General features: G+C 42.0%; 1 protein-coding gene across 4 annotated transcripts in view; it reads right to left on the bottom strand.

Moving 5' to 3' along the window:
• The window catches only part of ELMO1 (engulfment and cell motility 1), a 302,673-nt gene extending 283,995 nt beyond the window's left edge, over positions 1–18,678 (bottom strand). For 2 of the 4 annotated variants that reach the window (XM_088054072.1, XM_014248665.2), the window contains exons 1-2: positions 18,501–18,678; positions 17,356–17,426 (exon numbers count right to left, since the gene is read on the bottom strand). The gene's annotated coding sequence lies outside the window, so the exon portion shown is untranslated. Of the gene's footprint in view, positions 1–17,355; positions 17,427–17,514; positions 17,534–17,964; positions 18,100–18,500 lie in introns of those variants that run through there. The other 2 variants (XM_005519061.3, XM_014248668.2) reach the window with 2 other exon arrangements.
• Between the last annotated feature and the right edge of the window lie 559 nt (positions 18,679–19,237).

The following is a 19,237-nucleotide window of genomic DNA, read 5'->3' as shown; positions in this document are numbered from 1 at the left end:
GCTGACTTCAAGTTGAATCCTGCACCCTCTCTTCAAATAGGTGGGCATTTTTAGCTTATCTGGAAAGCAGTCCAGCCCTGGGAACACAGCGATTCTTGCTGCGATAAGCTACCAAGAGCTTGACCACAACAAATATCCTGAAATACATCTTCCTGATGCTCTGTGTAGAAGAACCAGCATAGCTTCCAGTATCCTGAACATATGGCTCTTAAAACATGTAAGAGATGCTCAGGATGCATCTGCACTGGAGTGAAAGGTGAACCAGCAGACCAGAGATTCTTAATCTCCTTCCTTCCATACCATCACCAGCTGACTTTAAGACTTTGTTTTGTTTTTTTTTCTTAACACCAAGACACATAAGATACAAGGAGGTTCCAAATGTAAGGAAGTGGCAAAAGACTAAGCAAAAAAATGTATATAGAAGGGTAAAAAAATCTTGCAGCCCTCTACAAACTTTCATGTGCTGCAGACAGGAAAAAATCTCTTTCAGTTAGTGTGTTCCACATTATAACAGCCTTTAGTAAGCAGAGAAGCAGAGTACACCACAATAGCTGTGTTTCATTAGCTTAGCACAGCAGACTATAGGATTTAAAGGGAATAGACAGCAGCTGAAAATAATTGCATTAAATTAACATTAACCCACAAACCCAGAAGAGGCATATAATATTCAGGACTGCTACAGAAGCAGTAACCCAGAATTAATGTCTGTAAAAGACGAACAATCCTGCCTCTAACTGGGATTCAAAATCCTAAAGGAAGAAAGTTCACCTCAAATAGTGTTCCCTGAGGTGGGGGGAAGGAAAGAAAGGAAAGCATGGCCTATTTAAAAATATCAGTAGGTAGGAACGCAAACTGTAAAATGATGTGGTTCCCAAAGGACTGACATTTGTTATGGTTAATACACACATTCCCACACATTCCTTCTCAAAAAGGCTTTGAAAATAAATCTAATTTTAAGATCTGTGAATGAGATGGACATGTGAGAATTTAAACACCTAGAGCAGAGAAGACAAAAACCTCAGACCAAAGCAAGAAAGGCAGCTGGGATTGGAGTGGACTAAAACACAGCCAAGAGTGACAGCTATATTTCAGTTGGTGGCTGTACATTACGACAGTCCATGTCTTGATACTACAAGGGCTTAGGGTAGAAAAGTATCACCAAAAAAAAGGTCCTTAATTAATCAAAATTGTTAGAATGGGGAGACACATACTCAAGGGAGCATGCTGTGCTCAAATCAAAGAGGATATTTATGCTAAACATGGGGAGGGGAATTATTAAAAAAAATTGAGAGATACAGCACCTACTCATTTCAGCTATGGGCAGGTATTAGAAGACAGTCATGGTACTATTGGCCAGGAGGAAAAAGGACCCCCAGGTTCTTTCTCCCAGCACCAGCTAGAAAAGTCAGCCTGGTCAGGCCCTTGGCTAGCTGCAGGTCAAAAAGAAGAGCTAAGCCACCAACTGAAGCCTGAGGAAAATTATAGCAGAAGCTATTACCAGACCAACTCTAAAACCTCATCTGGTGCCTTGATAGCCCCTGACCATCTGAATTTACATGGCTCCTCCAACTGGAGATAAATTCTACCTCATGAGCAAGCCAGCATTTGGAAACAATTAACATCCTATTTTCATTAACCATCATGTTCTTCCCTTCTGCATCCTTGCAAAATTTAAAATTTTTATAAGAAGACAAAAGCCAACCCATGGACTTTACAGTTACAGTAAAGTCCAACTGCAGTAAAACTTAGCAACATGAGTTTGTGCTTTAGGTTGTTTTAAAGCTCCAAACAACTGCCTATCAAGCACAAAATTAATTTGTAATCCATCCTTATTGGGCAGCGAAAATTTCTTTTTAGTTGAGCTCTTCATTACAGCAGGATTTGGTAACTGTTCCTCTGTATTTATCTACCATCTGCACAGCACTCTCCCATATGGACACACAGTACCTTTTTTTTTTATTTTGTTAGGTCTCCATCATTAGCACTACTCTTTCATGAGTAGAACAGGACTGCCTAAAAGTGTCTAAAATATAGTTCTTCATTGTAATTTTGAAGTTTTTAATGTTAAAAGTGAGTGCTTACCAGTATTTTTATTTAATCACTTTGATAAAATTACTAGAGCAGCCTGAATCTCACTTATCTAGATGTTTCTACTACTACTCTCTCAACGAGGCATTGTGTAAAGTCACACCCTGCAAGTTTCAGAGTAGAATTCAGGTAAGTTAAGAGATGGCAATCTAATTTTTGTACAAGTTTTGGCTTTCAGGACTTGCATTCCATTTTTCCTTAAAAAAGCAAAAGAATATTTTCTCATACATATGTCTAACCAAAGAGAACAAAGACAGCAAGAGCAGCATGGTTAAAGCAAACCTATCTGAATTCCTGGTGCAGGTTTCTATATGTTTAACAAGGTTCACCCCAGAACCTTTCCCTTAGAGTCCCCTAAGAATTTCTGAGTTCCCTTAGAAGTTCTCTAAGCTCTGCCCAGTTTCCTACTTTCAAAAACCTGTCTGAAATTTCATTATTGAGACCTCTATTGCTCTATGAACTTGGCTTGAATCAGCTGACAATTTAAAAGTAGAGTAGAAAAGAGACACAGATCCTGTACATAGAAGCAACAAAATCTGTTGCTGTTTCTTGGGGTACCAAGCTAAAACTTCAGAGAGTGTAAGAAGTGACCCAAGTCTTTCAAGCAGCATTTCTGCTTGCTCTCCATACCTACTACAACATCTTGCCAGCAGAAATCAATCCTGAAGGTTTGGCTTAACATGCTGGAAACACCAGTTATACCCACAGATATATATATATGTGATTTCATCTAATATTTCCATTTCATTGCACAAGCCCTAGCAAAACAGAGAATTTTTGATCAACCTTGTCATCAAATAACTTTTCAAATAAATAACTGAAGTTAAAAAACTCCATAGATGTTGCTATTCTCTCTTACACTTCCATCAGTTATTTGCATAGTCATTCCCACTCTGGTTTAATCATTCCTTTCATGATTGTCTAAGTCTACACTGAAAATGAGAACAGTAAATCAAACTAAGCACTTGGCAGGCATGTACTGGTGAGATCACAGCAAGATCCTGGAATAGCACAGGCACTCTCATATGGAAAAGGCTTGTGGAGTTCCCATGCAGTTCAAGTAACTTTCATCTGAGTCAATGAGCAATACTGAGACGGACACAGCCCTCTGTGGAAACCAGCTGTTAACTGGGTGAACACCCAGGGAGGTGGTAGAACTGGCATCCAAAGCTTCACAACTAATGTGCCACATTATGTGATCTAGCCATATTACTGTGTTAATAAAACCAGCACAGATCAGAGCTTTTTAATCTAATCCCACACTGAAGCTCAGAGGTAGAAAGTCCAAAGCAAGAATACAAAGCCCCCCTTAAAAGGTAAGCCTGAATACACAGAGAGGGTTTAATTTCTCTGACTTTCATTTCTCTGGTTAAATAAAATACAATGTTTCATGAGGTAGAAAAATGAGGTATTGTTTAGAAAAGGTGTACTTGTCCCAAGGAGAATCACAAAATAATTACTTAAAATGTGTTTGTGATTCATCATGGTTCAGTAACTTCTCATGAATGCTAATGTGTTTCAGAGAGAGACAGAAAGGCTTGTGCAGGTGTGACAGAAACAATTAGTCAGTTATTAGTATGTGCTGGCTCCACTGGCAGCCACACTGCTGGAGCTCTGCATTACCTGTAGGCCTGCCAGTAACTCTCCACATGCTGCTGATATTTAGAACAACCAAGCAGGCAGGACAAGAAGTGATATCTGCAAACACTCATTTCTTTCCCTTCATTTTGCCTGCCTCCATGATAAAATTTGCAGTTAAAGTGCTACATGCTCAAGACAATGTGCCTCCTCTTCAGGAGTAAGCGTAAGGAAAGAATCATAGTTAATCCACAAGCCCATAAACAAACCTACGCACTAACTCACCTGCATTTCCTCTCCAAGACCTTCTAAAAAGGTGCTTGTTTCAGAAGTAGCATACCTATATGGAGCAGAACAGACAGCTGTGTTTAAATTTAAACTTCACCTTGCTTTAGTGTAACTACTCCCTCCACCAGTAGCTTTACAGCAAGCAATAAAGCTTTATTCTCTTTTAGCACTCTGGAGATCCGCTCATTTCCATGGGCCTTGCAACAACATTTAGAGAAAATTTCAAAATGTGTTGCCTATTACACCCTTATCTGGCATCCTTTCCTAAAGCAGAATTCAGAACAGCATGGAGGACTATTTAATTTCATTTCCTTTTAGCTTTTAAGAAAATATGCTAAGATCCCTTTATTACAAATGATGTTCAGTGCTTAAAAGGCCACCTTCCAACAGATACTTAGGAAACAAACCCCAATATTTTCTGAGAGCAACAGTATAATCCAAGCAATCGTGCTCCAGCAGCAAGCCAGAGATGTGTTTACAGCAGCAAAGAGCAGCCTGGCTTTGACTGTGCCTCACTACACACCCGAGACACCCAACTGCTCCAGCATAATGCTCATCCTCACTACGAGACAGACATCACAATTTTTGTAGCATACTGAATCTCTGAAATGAATAGCAAATAATTCACTCATGGCTGAATTTATTAGCTATACGAAATTCTCAGGGTCAAAGGCCAGTGAAATGAGATGAAAACCATTAACCCAGCAGACTTCAGACCCTTTTGATAAAGAACACAGCCATATGCCTGTGTCCTTTATCCAACCACAGTTCCAATTAAATTTGCATGAACTCAGTTTTCATCTGGTTTAGTGGCTAATTTCTTAATATTCACTACCACTAAAATAATACACATAGACCCCGCTGTGCTGTTATACTGCACACATGCATGTGTGTGCATGGATATAAAAACCAAATACTTTGATTAAAATAATGTTTCCTGAGTGCAGATTACAATCTCTTTTTGTCTAAAAAGCAAAAATCTTCAAAGGAAGGCTTTCCAAGCTGTTCAGAAAGTAGCTCTGGTCAGAAGCATAGCTGCAGCTACACAAGATGGGTGCTTCCCACCCGGCTGATCTGACTTGTGCATTTATTTTCTCCATCATTATTCATAACTGTGCTGAAAAAAAAAAAATGACCCATATCTGTCATGGTTTGTGCTGAATTAACAGGAGCAAAAGTTAAGCTAATATTTAATTGTAATTTAATAAGAATCTTTCCTGTCTTCACGCCCACCCACCCACCTCAAAGGACCCAGAATAATCTTGGATTGGCCTTAAAAGCTCAAGAGCTTCCTCACTCCCACTGCATCCTTATGGTAGACATAAAGCTGTCTGCTGAGGGCTCAAACAGCCTCTGCAACAGCAGACAGGAAGGATGGAGAGAGAAGAAATAAAGAGTGAGAAAGCCCAGTGACCATTCTGAAGCAGCAGCCAATTTGCATGCCTCCTCACCGGCAGGACCATCCAAGGCATGACTTGGGCTTCACCATTCTCCCCAGAGGATGCAAAGGTTGTTTGCAAACTTGTTACAGTCCTGCCCTGCCACCAGCTAGTGATCCTGCATCCAGCTGGGCAACATATTAAACAAAAATGAGCATGTGTTAGAGCTGTGGAGGGCTGAGGAATATTTACCTAATGAATGTGTCATTGTGTTCCATTCTCCTACTCTTCAGCCAGCTATAAGTTATACAACGGCTCAGCATATTCGACCTCAGTTTTCTGACAGAGTAAGGTTGTGTGACCTTGTGTGGGGGAACCCCCCCCCCCCCAAATTATATATCACAGATTTAAATTACTAAACTGAAACACTGGAGATCACAAATTCCCTCTTTCAGGCTTATCTTGCAAAAAAGACAGGACCTAAATAAACTTGATGATGTCTTCCCCTCCCCTTTCAGGGCCTGCTAATGCTTTCCCCTTCTACTTGTTTTATTTCTTTTTTCTTCCCCTTCATTCAACCTTATTCTACCATCATGAAAAGCTTCAAGGAACGTGAATATTTTTTCTGCCATTTCTTTGCAATGCCAAGTTCTGCCAGTCTTGGTATCCTCTCCCCCCTCCAGCAGCCCTTCCGAAACTATAATCCATTCTTTCAAGAGCTGCATTTTCTGTTGATAGTGCCAGAGGCCAGGAAGGCTCCTGGCAGCACAGTTCCAACAAAGTCTGAAACTGAACAATCTTTTTTCTTTTATTTTTTCTTTTTTTTTTTTTTCCGTTAAGAGGAGATAAGGAAGTCCAAGACATGGTTTTTAAAATGAGAATAATAATAAAATAAAAAAATGCCTCTGGCACTGGCAGCTTTTAAATATAAACACATAAATTTCCCTTCCAAAGGGGCAGGTAACGTACAACACTTTTCATCAGCAATGAATACCTGCTCCTCCTACTTACATAAAATGCTCTGCAGAACAGAAATGAAACACATTACATTGGGGATTCATATACCCACAGATGTAAATAACGCTCTAGCATTTGTAATCCATTTCTGCAGAAGCAAATGGTGAGGCAAAATGCTTCAAATTTCTGTTGGTTCTTCCTAATGCAGTCTTGTTCTTCTTCTAACAATTGTGCAAGGTGAGCCATTGACAACTGCAGAATGACACTATTTTTTGTCAGACATACTTTAAAATAACTACCACAGAAAGACACATTATTTTATGCCAATGTCTCAGCAACCCAACCATCTTTTTGTCTGCAGGGATAACAACAGGGAAACTACTGCTCCTAGGACAAAGTTGCTCTAAAAACACAAAATGAGAGAAGCTCCTTCCCTTCCTAAATACTTCCTCTGCTTTTGTAGCATACCAGTGGGAAAGAAGCAGGTAACTTCTTCCCTTGACGTATCCAGATTGTTCTGCAAATAGCAAAAGCCTTTGCAATTATCACATGTATTACACTCAGCTTTCACTGATTTCCTGAGTTACTCAGTGGGACCAGAAGTACCTGAAGACCAGTTTTAGACCTTGGAAAGGAAAAAGTAACTCTGCATATTTTAAGTCTGCATCAATTTCTTACACATTTCAAGGAAAATGCCTTCCTCTCTTTGACCTCATTTTTTTCATTCAAGGTTTTAAGTGCTGAACTGTGACTCTGTGGACTAATTCTCTGAACAAAGATGCTACACACTGCTCACCACTGAAGAAGGAACATTTACAGCTGTGTGTAACTGAGATAATTTTTTCTTCTACTTCTAAAGACCAAATTCTAGAGGTTTAGCACCGCTGTACGGAGTGATTTTATTTTAGCAAGAGAAACTGAGTTATACCAGCTGGTCAAAATTATTTGGTTAATATTTTTAGTGGAAGTATTATGGCAAGTTATTACCAACTTTTATTGTACAAGACCAAGACAAGCCCCGCACAGCTTTCCCCATTAAGACAGCAAAAAGCTACAGATAAAATTTTTCTTTTAAAATAAACAAAGAACACAAACAAACCCCAAACCAAACACACACATAAAAACTCCAAACATTCAGAGTTTTTTTCAGTTTCAAGTGTAGATATCCCAGCATGAAATCAGTATGAGCACGAAACAGAAAATTATTGTGAATGCCGAAGATTAGTATTTTTCAACTAAATCATATTGCTACTTCATGGTCTTTTATCTATGGACAACCTTTATTACAGAACAATCTGCTCTAATTCAGAGAGGAAAGAGATGGTCCTTCACTCATGAAATCTAGGTATTTCCAGAGAGTCTTTACGTACACTCCATTAAGAGCTCATGTCAGTTGACCAGTAATATTTTAAAACCACCTGTGTTCATTTCCATTGAAAAAGTGTCTTTTAAAATGTTTCTTTTTCTTTGACTTCATGTTCACTAGGCTTTGTGCTATCATCAGAGTAAAAAATGAAAACAATAGCAGACTTCTCAAACTGAACTTAACACTTTTTAAACACTTCTTTTGCCTTTAGCATATACCAAGAGAGTATGTGAATTTCTTCCTACAATTGATATGTAGGTTTATTCAATACAAATACTGGACAGTTAAACCAAACTGGAGCTGCCCTGAGCTTTTCACAGTGTCTGGTGGGAATTCCACTGTATAGTTCAATAGACAGAGCAGTTCAGTTCTGTCTGTATCTAAAAAAAATTGATTGCAGATCTTTTCTGCCTTGTTTGGCTAAATCATCGCACCAAAGCACTACAATTGCAGCAGGAATTTCATATTACAATCTGGCACATACTGTCCATGCTGTCCCTAGGGAAGGCAATTCCCAACTTTTATTCAGAAAATAGCTTGCAAATATATCTCTTTGTGTCTACATTCGGCCTACTGCCTACCCTTGTATTTTTAAATTGATGTTGTAAAGATGCTCAAAACAACCTGCAAGTTTCCCAACCACTTCAGGTGATCTTTATCAATACAGAACACAACCTTGCCTTGCTCCCATTTGCAACTTCTCCCACAAAACAAGCCAAGATCAAGTGACCACACTGAGCAGACTTACCTTTCTCATTCAGTAAATACAGTAAATTAAGAGATCTTGCTGCAGCTTTCACAAGCTAGCATTTGACTGATTAACTCCTTTTTCCAGTGGTACTACTTTTGAGAAAACAATAGGTCCTGGAGTTCAGACTAGATGATCTTCAAAGTTCCCTTCTAACTCAAACTGTTCTGTGACCCAGATTAATTTCTAACAAAGATATTTCTTCTCTCCAAGGTTTCTCTAAGCCATGCCACTTGTCACATGCAGTGTGCATATGAATGGACAGCACACATGGACCACCATACTGAAAACCCTCAACCCTCTTTCCCCTTAGCTACTATTGATAATGCAGCTAATTACATGTATAGCTGTAATTACACATCCATAACTAACACTTGTCTGTTGCCCTGAAAACTCAGCTTCTGAGCTTGCTAACATGGTTTTCTAAAGACTTTCCCAGCAGAGTAGCTGTAAACATAGATATGTGTACATTCTTTCTGTTACACGTCTTGTGATGGGTATCTCTCATGGCCAGTGCAGTGAGAAAGTGTTATCCTGACCATCCAATCCCTGGCTGTGGTAAAAAGCCTATAAATCCTGAGAGAAAAAATAAACTCTGCTCTTCTTTTCACCACACCTCTACCTGTGTCCCCGTGATCTATTCATCTTCAGCAGTAACACTTGTCTATCTTGACACGGAGGAGGCTGCTGGAAACAGACTGGGATGAAGAAGCTAGAAGATGCAGAAAACATTTTATGAGCCCTGTCAACCGGTTTTACTCACTTCTTAGCAGGATCTGCACTGTGTGGCACACCTGAATTCCCCTCTCCATCCTTCCTGTAGGAACACTGCTAGCATTGAAACATTGGAGGGCAGCCATCCTGAGGATGCACTCACTCAGGCCACCAGTCTTCAAATGATGCAAAGACCAAAACTACATTATTCCAGTGTCAAACCAGGGATTTACAGCATCTCTTCCATCACTTTAGAACTACACGGTTGCACAATGTCATTCCACTGAAGTACATATCTCGTAAACAACCTGTGGCAGAAAACACTGGTCCTGCCCAGGTTCTGTCTGAATTCAAAAGCAAGACAGCAGTATGAAAAATGTGCTGACTCAGGCTTACCATTTCCAAATTAAATTAAAACTACTGGTTCTCCTAAATGACTCCAAATTGCTAGCCTGAGAGGCTACCTCTCTGTTCAATCCACATCCACAGCTGGGGCTTCTTTGTTACAGAGGAGACAGCTACCCACAGGACATTCTCTAAAGGGGGCCCTCAATTCTGAATTTCAATAGATCAAGAGAAAAAAGCCTCAAGACAGGAAAGCAAGGCTTATCCCCTTAGCCAAGCTTATGAAGACCAATGAACACAGCAAAAACAATTAGTTGGAAACAAAGGACCTATGGGTTGACTTAAGTTTGATTTTCTAGTCTAGTTTGGTGGTTCTCTATGTACTGGCTTAGAGGAGGGAAGTCCAACTGCTTTTTCCTTTATGCCATCATTCCTTTAATTAGAAAAAGTAGCCTATAGGCCAGTACAGTTGCTTTTTTCAACCTTCATATATTAATTATACACAATTAATTCAGAGCTGAAAACCTCTCCATCTCTAGAGTGAAATTAATAATTTTACAAAATTTAAGCAATTTGGAGCATAGACAAAAAAAAAAAATCTTAAAACCTACTGGCTTCATTTCAATCCACATACCACTGAATCGTGGATGGCTTGATCTTTCTGGCCTATGAGCTGGGAGACCAATTTAAAATCCCAGTGTAAACAGCCTAAGACCATTTTATTTATGTATTTGTTTCAAAACAGAACTCAAATTCCGACTTGGATTTAAAATTATGCAGATTATTGTTTTCCCTTCTCTCTCAGAAGACATTTCTCCTTTATCATAATGTGTCATCTGATTTACTTACAGCTGCAGGGGATGAAGTCTTTGCCACCTCTACTTTCCCAACACAGCATGACACGACCAGCTCTTGTTACCACAACACACACCCAGACACTCTTCCAACAATCTAAATTCCTAAGGTAGCTGAAGGAAAAAATTGGCTATTTTTGGCAGGTCAAGAAATAGAAGCCCAGACTATTGGATATTAAAAAAGTTTATGAAAGATGCTGTACATGGTTACGTCTTAAGGCTAATCCAAGAAACACAGACTGAAATCACCATTTCATACAGAGGGCAGAACAGATGCCCAAGTTTCCACAGTTTGTCCAAATATGTCAGAGAAAAAAGCCAGGACAGAGAAAGGCTCAGAGCAACACATGGAAGTGAGATGATTTTCCTCTTTCAAAATTGTTTTCTATGTTTGCACTTTTACAAAAGCTTCAATTTTTAGCTCCAAAATAAGAAAATCAGTCTTAAAAAAAAAAAAAAAAGACCACATGAACTGGCCTGCTTCTAACATTAGTTATAATTAAAAAAAAAAAAAAAAAACCACTCTTTTTTTCAAGGTCTGAATGATTTTTTTTATGCCCTTTCTCTCATTTTCTGGAACTGGCACTAGCTGTCAAACCTTTATTTGCCATAAATATGGTTAAAATTGTATTAAGTGGTCCAAAATGAAAAGGACCTTGTCATTTTGTTTTGGTTGACTGGCTCCTTTTTCTTCCCCTTTCTCCCTTTTCCTGAGTAGTTACAACCACCACACCAAATGTTCTTTTGGTCTCCAGTGGAACTTCTGACTTGTTCTTCAGATTTTCTACCCATTTTTTTTTATTTTTTTTTTTTTTTAAGAAAAAGAAGATTAAGCACAACAGGAGACGTTATGCATGCTGGTAGAAGAGATTTTAGACCGACATAAAATCAGACCCCACATCTAGGCCTGAATTTTGCAAGTTTGGTGAGCAGAAGAGATTTCAGTGCATGTGTGAAGAGGGACAGTGGGAGGTGGGGTGAAAAGGTTGATAGGAGGAATGTACTTGAACCACAGGGGGTAGAGTTTCAACAGATGAGTCTGCTGGTGCTTGAAGGGAGGAGGAAAAAAAGGAAAACTTGGGAGGGGGAGAAAAAAAAAGAAAGATGAAGAGACAAACACCAATACTCCAACATTTTAACAGCCTAGTGACCAAAGGGTATACCAGATATCTTTCCAGAATCCAAATACAAGTACTTAAGCTTAGGATTTTTACTTTTTTTCACTTAGTTTGGCTCAGTGTTACTAAAAACGTTTGTCAAAAAGTCCATGTGCTGAGCCAACATTTATTAGGTTTCAATTTCCAGCTGAAGCCACAACTGTTGCTATGAAAATTAATGTGGCAATTGTACCAGAAAGCAAAGCAATGGAAAAGACTGCACTGCTATGTAACAAGTACATTCACTGGCACCACAAGTAAAAATTGTATTATATCAACCTGTGTCATAGAAATTTTTCTCTTCTTATTAGAGAAAAAAATGCTCAAATCAAATTTATTGTTTGGCCAGAGGGTATATGAATAGTTATAAATTCCTCATCATCCAACCTTAGTAGATTACTGCCTGTCCTAAAATATGAAGCAGCAATTTAAAGAATCACCCCTGCTATGTTCACATCAACAAGATTCAATGAAGAATACTGCAAATTGCCAGCCTAGGCAGGCAGAAAGCCTGAACTGCTCGTATGAGGTATCTTTGCCAAAACCCGAGTATCCCTCAAACTTCTGCTGGACTATATGATAAATGTAGGTTGGCTGAAGAGAATGAAAAATAGACAAGCAATAGTTTCACTTCAGCTACAAATTCAAGCAGCAGAACGCATGCATGTACTGAGAATATATGAATAGTCAGTTAAAACAAATTGTATCTGTGGAAGAAAGTGTTAAAACAACCACATTTTGTAGGATTTTATTGGCATATTGGTTTTGCTGAACTCTTTCCATCACTCCAAAACATAGGAAAAATTGTTTCAACTACATTTAAAAATAAAAACCACTCTTCTATTTCCCCAACAGTTATGTATCTCCTATTACTACGTAAAAGATCAATTCACCATCAGAAGGATATGTGTTTCAAGTCCACAAACAAATGCACAAAGTACTTACAGCATGCACATTGTCACAGGAAAGGAAAGCTACATACTGAATTTTCTGGAAGTTTCCAACAGACTACATCAGGAGACCTGTCTCTTCCCATCTTTACTATGAGTCTGACAATGAGCTAGAAGTAAACCACTTCTGAGCAGCACCAGTCATCTAATCCCAGTCAACACACATAAAAATCTCAGCTGAAAGAGGAAGGTTGAAGTGCTGACAGCATTATTTGAGCCTGTTGTCAAACCCTGCATATCTCTCCCTTTGTATAACTTCAAAATGTTGGATGTGTTTGATATGGGTTGTCAAGTTCATACATTTTCATTAAGGAAAAAAAAGGTCCACACAGAGCATTCTGTCCAGGTTCATGCACACTCTCTGATTTCCAAAAAATCTCTGGCAAATTAGATAACCTTCAAGCAAGCTTCCTCTGCTGTATTAAAGAATGGGAGTTTAATGCCAACACATCTCCAGAATCTGAAGTTCTCTTAGAAGCAGTGACCCATCCTCCCTTGCAGTCGGAGCAAGCTCAAAAAGAAAAAGAGCCAGGTTATTATGTGTGCATCCATGTAGCTGATGAAGGAATTACCCCATCCCTGATGACACAGTACTTCAGAGACAGATTTATATTTCATATGCCAACCATAAATTAGGAATGTACAATAAACCCTTTGAACTAGAGATGAGAAAAACATGGGAGATGATACACACTTCAGGCCTCAGCTTTTCTTGGAAATCTTAAATAGAATTATTTATGTGAATAATAACCTAAGGATTCCCAGGATACAGAATTTAAGGACTGGGCAAAGACCTTGAAATCATGAGAGCTGGGATAAATAAATACCAAAGAATAAGGCACCAAAGTACAAGTGGCAAACACGGAGGAAGAAGTTATGAGGAGAGTTTAACTCAAAGGAACTAAAATGAAAAGGACAGCAGAAACAAAAGAGAAAATGCACACAGACAGGATAGAGATATAGTTTTGTAATAAACCTGTTTGGGAATAATTTATTTTATTATTTTCCATGCTCTCACACCTCCCCCCTCCCCCATCCCCAGCCTCTTTACTGAAGATGATGTTTCACAAACATTTTAAATCAATTTCATTCCATCTGAAAGGGGAAATTTTCCCCTAAGCATTGACTTGTAGTTCCCACTCCCTCCCTGCTGCTAGTGCTAGCTTCTGTGGAGTTTTTTTGCAGTGCTGCTTGACTGCAAATGAAACACAGCAGAAAGAGTAGTAAGAAGACTTACATCCTTAAAGGTGGTAAGAATAGGTCCTTTATCATATTTGCATTACATCTCCAGGTAGAATATTTGGCTTTCTAAAAAGCTCCATAGCCTACTCCCTAGAAATGCACCAAAGTGAGCTCATTTGTACATAAACTAAAACACTTTTCTGAAGGGGATCCTTACCAGCAATACCTACAAGTCTTCATCATAGTGTGATTTAGTGCTGAACAAAAAAAAACACCTTTCCCACTAACTTCTTGCAATTAATTTTCCTCTCCTAGCAGCCATTGACAACAAGCCTACTGCAGACAAATCAAATACTCACACTGGAAACCTGCCATTAGGAAAAATAAATCAATGCACTTTCAAGGGTTTGCAAACAAGCACCACGTGAATCCCCGTTCACCTTGCTCTTGAGTGCAGGCATGTGCTTTACAAAGCCATCTGCTCAGCAGCTTGAGAAATCAGTCCCTTACTTACTGATGGGCACCACACATGCAGCACCAGCCACTAAGTGTCTGCCCAGAACACAGAAGGCTTTCCTTGGTCAGATTTGAAATGGAGAGAAGAGGAAGCATGCTAGCTATCCCCTGGAGCATAGACTTCTCATTAATATTCCTCTTCCATGTTAACAGTGATCAGAAAACAAAGGAAGCTAGCAGAAAGGTTATGACATTATCTTCAATCTCTCTTTTGTGTCTCACACTTGCAATAATGAAAGATCACACCACAAAACTAAATTCTTGCAAACAGCTTGATGCAAAAATGCTGAGTGAAGGACAGATCTGCAAGTTTGTGGCTCTTCTCCCATTAATCTTTCTAAAACCATATGCATGCAGTTATTTAAGTGTCACATGTATAATATCACCTCTTAGATCAGTACTATCAAATGCTTGCCAACATTCTGACTTCTGCCAATTGCTTTTTGTTTCTCTTTCCTTTTCCAGTGTTATATTGGAAGAGAGAGGAGAAAAAAAAAAAAAAAAAAGGGAAAAAAATGGGTGACTGACTTGAGTAGAAGAAAAATTATTCTAAATCCTTTAAACAGTTGCTCTGTTAAATTGACACAAGTTTAACAACGTGTACTTGGCACATTCCTCTTGCCACGAATACAAGAAACATTTTTTTTAAAAAAAACCTCACTCAAAGCAGGAAAATCTTTTAAAGATACAGCACATACCTTGCTGAACAGTGGTCTTGTATCAGGGGTTCAAACAACAACAAAAATAACTGTAACTGTAAAGGCTTTTTCATTTTCTGAATTTTTTTTAATAGAATGATGAATGAATGGGGAGTCAAATGTGACCAACCCATTCTCACTCAATTTGTACATTACAGACAGTACAGAGATACAGCAGAGGAGAAAGTCTACTAGACCCATGTATAACTGTGCAGAGAAATAGACCAGAAGAGACAACTGTACTTTTGCTTGATTCAAGGGTACGTGATGTTTTGTAGCTCCCAGGGTTCCCAAAATCCTATCACTTTCTACAATGGGGAGAGTTCTTTTAATACAAGGACATGCTGTACATTCACAGCACAGCATGACAAAGAAAGCTCGTAAATTTTAAAGAGATTGTTTATTTCAAGGAAACTGACTATCAAGTGACAGCAAAACCTCAGCTCAAGAGGAAAATTGTACTTGATAGCCTCATCTAAGTCCCCAGCAAATCCTTATTTGAGAATTACAGAATTAGAAACATTGTGGCTGACAATATATCAAAATAAACCAAACAACCACAACAACAAAGCTTGTTATTGGAACAGGAGGACACCGCATGTTAGTTTGCAGATGTGCTTCAGAGATCTGGGAAAAACCTTTTCCTAGTTACACTTAAATCTATCGGCATTAGCCACTCAGCCCATCACATACTGAAGCCACCTAGAGCATCAAAAGAAGAAAGCAACAAGTCTTATGTGTGATCATAGGAGCTCTGCTTGCTGTGTATCAGCATGGAAAACATGAGATCATAGTCCAACACCACTTTGTAGGCTGGATACTGTGTGAACGCATGTCTGTGAGCCCAAACCTTAATATCAAAGAGATTTCTACTAGGTAGAAAAAAACAAAGAGCGGAAGGAAGGGTGGAGCACCACGTTACTCTTGATCTGCAATTCACTACCTCACAGCACTGCTGTCAGGAAGTTCAATGCACACAGCAGTGTTTCAGCAACAGTTACACTCCTACGTACCAAAAGAAGCTTTGTTTAATGAGAACCAGGGTAAAAGGGCATTAAAAAATAACTTTTAAGGTCAGCACGATATGTTGCACCCAAACGGCAAGAATACAGAAGCGCTTGCTTTTAAGAACACCAATGGTCAGGTTACATAATGACAACTGCAGAACTGCAGATACTTTTGGTTAACTAGACTGCTACAGAGTAAGCAGGTAAGAGTTTTTCCTCTCCTCTCAGCAAAATCTGCCTGAATTCTGTGCCTAGTAAGTTTTTTCCTGGCATATGGAGAATATTAGAAAAAAATATCAAAATGGTAAGTCTAGAAACCAGTTCTCTTTCCTCTACCCCCCCTCCCTGCCCCATCAGCAAATCGTTCATTAGAACAAATCCTCAGGCAATGATACTCAAAGCAAAGTTGCAAACTACGGAGAAGGCAGGTGTATTGTATAGCACACGGCAAGTTTCAAAGAGATTTCAGTAAGAGAGAAAAGAAAGTCAACTACCCCTATGTAACCTTTCCAGTATGAATAAATTGTGATTCAGGTTTGCCTCTAGACGAGTCAATTCACACATTCAGATCCACAGACTGCACTGACAGTATCTTTTACTAATACCCATTTCACATCATGTTCCTGTTTTTAACCACGTTAATCTTTCTTTTCTCTAACTGGTGAGTTTTAAAAGCTGCTGCAGTACTTTTAACAGCTTTATGACGTGTGTTAATGGATATTTTGCTAACAGTACACAAGAGGGACTTTTACCAGCAAGCTGTCACCGCTGCTGTTCCTCCTCTTTATCTAGTTACCGGTCATCAGATTAGATCCCTAGCACCTACTTATACAGGAAAAAAAAAATAATAAAAAAAAATAAAAAATAAGGAAAAAAATTAAAAAGTGTGATACAGGGAAAGAAAACCTTCAAAGAAAGCAGCAAACTTTCAGCTGAAACTGGAAGAACTTTATGTAAATTTCAATGTATTTTCTTTCCTCTGTAATATTCTGCCTAAGCCACTCAATCAAGCAGGAATGACATGGAAAGAATGGGACTAATGCGAACAATGAATGATCCATAAATGTCTACAAGATTATATAACTGAAGATGAGATGGCATGCATGTGTGTGTGCATTTGGGGGAAAGAAGGAAATACAGACAAGGAGAAAGAGTAGGAAACAACATCTCCAGTCACAGATACAGAACTCAGCACAGTTCTTACTCGGTTTCCCTCTCTCCCCAAAAGACAAATGTTTTAACCAAGGGCAATCAGTCAGCTGAGGGATAAAAGCAAAAGAAAAGCCGTTTGCTAATGAATACACTTGAAAACATCCCTTGCTGAAATTGCACCATAACTGCAGTATCATGAAACAGAGCTCATAGACAACCATGTTTATACTAAAGCAATTAACGCACGGTACATTTCCTGCACTGTTATTATCATTGGCTTTCTCTCTGTGTTTGTTACACATTTTGAGCCTTGGCAGGTTAAGAGATATTCTTATAAAGTTAACAACAAAACGTTGCTGATTTGAAATGTACTCACTGTTATTTTTCAGGAACTCCTATATTTACTTTGCACCATTCTCGGGGGAGAGCTGAACAGTTGTATTAGTTCTGCAAGGAAAAGATATTCAAAATAAACTTTGCAAAGGCTTTGAGCCAAAAAACTTCACAAACGTAACTTTTTAGACCCAGTACCCACTTGCTTTACAAGGCTGCACACTGTGGCTTTGCATAATCACCACCCACATTTCAGAACAATCACTTCATCTGAAATTCATCAGCGGTTTGATCACTTGTGTGAGCATAAACTTAGGAAAAGGAGCACACGCACTCCCTCCCACCCCCTAAGAAGCTCTCGGATGCCGGGTCGAGGGGGAGGCATGCCCTCGGAGGCGGCGGCTGGGTACCAACGCCGAGCTCGGAGCTGGCTGCCTGCGGGGATGCACTTGCTTCAAAGTTGAGGCTTCTCCTCCCGAGCGGCGCCCGCGGCGGTGCGGACACTTGCTGCGGCCGCAGTCTCCGCCCGGGCCCGACCCCTCGCATTAAGCCCCGCGGGTCCGGCCGCGGCCGCTGTCCCGCCGGCCGCCCCCCGCCCCCGCTCAGCGCCGCGCCGGTCCCGCCGTGCCGGGCGAGGCCCCGCACCACTCACCCCCCGCGCCCGGAGGTGTGCGGCTCCCGTCCGCGCCCCCCGCCAGCGGCCTCCGGCCACCGGGAGCAGCCGGTGGCGGGCAGGGCTGCCCGGGGCAGGGGAGGGGGCTGAGGCGGGGACGGAGAGGGAGGAGGCGGTGGCGGAGGAGGCGCGGGCGAAGCCGCGGCGGGGAGAACCGGGCGGCGGGGGGAGCGGCGGCCGGGGGCCGGCGGAGAGGGCAGGGCGGCGGGAGGAGCCGCTGTGCGAGGCGAGGCGGGTCGGGTCGGGCCGGGCCGGGCCGCCCCCCCGCCGGCAGCCGCCGTCCGAGGCCCCGCCGCACTGACAAGCACAGCGCTGCGCTTCCTCTTTCTCGCAGCGACCGCGGCCGCCCCCCGCCCCGCACCTCCCGCCGCGGGGAGCGGCTGCGGCGCTCGCCCGGGCAGGTGCGGGGCTCGCCGGCCGCCTGCCCCGTCCCGTTCCTCCTCCCCCCCTGCCCCCCGTGCCTCTCCGCGCTCCCCCGCACGCCGGGTCCCCGCGCCGGACCGAGGCTCTCCTACCTCCGGCGTGGGCAGCGCCCCCGGCCCAGCGCAGAGCGGGGCCGCCCCCGCCGCGGGAGCCGCGCTCCGCTCCGCTCCGCCGCCTCGCTGTTCCGCGCTGGGCTGCCCCCGGCGCTATCCCATCCCGGGGCTAGCACAGGCACTCGCCGCTCTCACTTCCTCTTCCTTCCTCCTGCTGGCCGGGCCGCGATGTGCAGCCCCGGGCCGGCGCCCGCCGAGGGGTCCCGCGGCTCGGCAGCACCTGCGGGCGGGGGGCGACACCCGCCCCCGCCCCCGCCCGCTGCCGCTCCGCTTCCCCCGCGCGGGGGTGCGGCTGGCGTCCCTCCTCCTGCAGCTCCTAAAGGAGGGATTTGGGACTACCTCCTTGCCTTCGGAATAGCTATTTATGTTTTGATGCCGCTTCTCTTCCCAGAGAGCCGCCGCCGCTGAGCAGCCCTGCAGCGGGCACGCTGCGGCGCACGTCTGTTCTCCCCCGAAGCGAGAGAGGCTCCGGAGGAGCTCAGCCCAGCGCAGGCGGGCCGCTCCGGGCCGGGGCCCCGCCGGGAGGGGGCGGCCGCAGCCCCGCTCCGCACCCCTGCCCGGCTGGGTACCGGCTGCTGCCCAGGCCCTGGCGCTCCAGCATCCCCGCGGCCCGCTAGCGCCCGGGAGAGACCAGTGCCCAACTCGTGGCTTTTGCTCGCTGGAAAAGTCAAATATCAGAGCTCTGATTTTGTTCTCCGTCTCCCTGGAATAAAAGT

This window comes from Pseudopodoces humilis, chromosome 1, assembly GCF_049639895.1.
Source record: "Pseudopodoces humilis isolate 2021_Gansu_Grassland_sample_001 chromosome 1, ASM4963989v1, whole genome shotgun sequence".
NCBI lineage: Eukaryota > Metazoa > Chordata > Aves > Passeriformes > Paridae > Pseudopodoces > Pseudopodoces humilis.
The sequence above is the reverse complement of the archived record's forward strand: the minus strand, read 5'-3'. Positions and strand labels throughout refer to the sequence as shown.